An 812-nucleotide genomic window follows, 5' to 3' on the forward strand; every position below is an offset into this window, starting at 1 on the left:
TGTGGTGACTCCAAACGAAAAGCGAAGTCACCGAGAGGCTAAGTGAGGGAGCATTGTACTGCTGACTCGCTACACAAACAACAAAGCCATCTCCGTCTTTCTCGATTGTGTCCGTATTTATTTCCAGCGTATCAAAACAGACAAATCCAGGCAAGGCAATGCAAGATGTTCAAAAACTCAGTCTGCAGTTTAATTATGCAGTCAACAAAAAATACGCTCTCCCTACTCACCCCCTCTCCATGCAGCCGCCGCGGTGAACAGGTGACTATATGCCCATTCATTCAATCACTCAATCACCTTAACCACACCCCCTGTGACATGCGTGAAAGGTGTCAAACTGACAGCTGAGACCGATACAAACATAAACATCAACATCCCAGCATATGGCACCTACAACCCAGCCCCTAATTATTATCACTGTAATAATTACAAAACATTATAAATAGACAAACAAGAAACATGAAATCATATCGATCAATTGTCCTTTTTATAGTCCATCAGTATAGTTCATCAACATGCTCTTCTACCTGGAACACAAGTCAAGTCTAGTTGAGTCCAGAAGCTCACAGCTTCATAGAGTAATCTTGACCATGTCACATTGTCAGTCAGTAAAGTCAGTCTAATTGTCCTAGCAAAATCATCCTCTCAGAACTGAGCGGTCAGGCTTCCACTTCCTGCAGAAGACAGACTTTGGTTATGGGCCTTTCCAAAGAGCTAGTCTTGGTCTTGATCAGCAACCATCGCACAAATCCTCTTCTGTCTGGGAAGGTTTGACTGACTCTACCCATGACCCATGAGTTCCGTGGTGCTGT

Source organism: Larimichthys crocea, chromosome XVIII, assembly GCF_000972845.2.
Source record: "Larimichthys crocea isolate SSNF chromosome XVIII, L_crocea_2.0, whole genome shotgun sequence".
Lineage (NCBI taxonomy): Eukaryota > Metazoa > Chordata > Actinopteri > Sciaenidae > Larimichthys > Larimichthys crocea.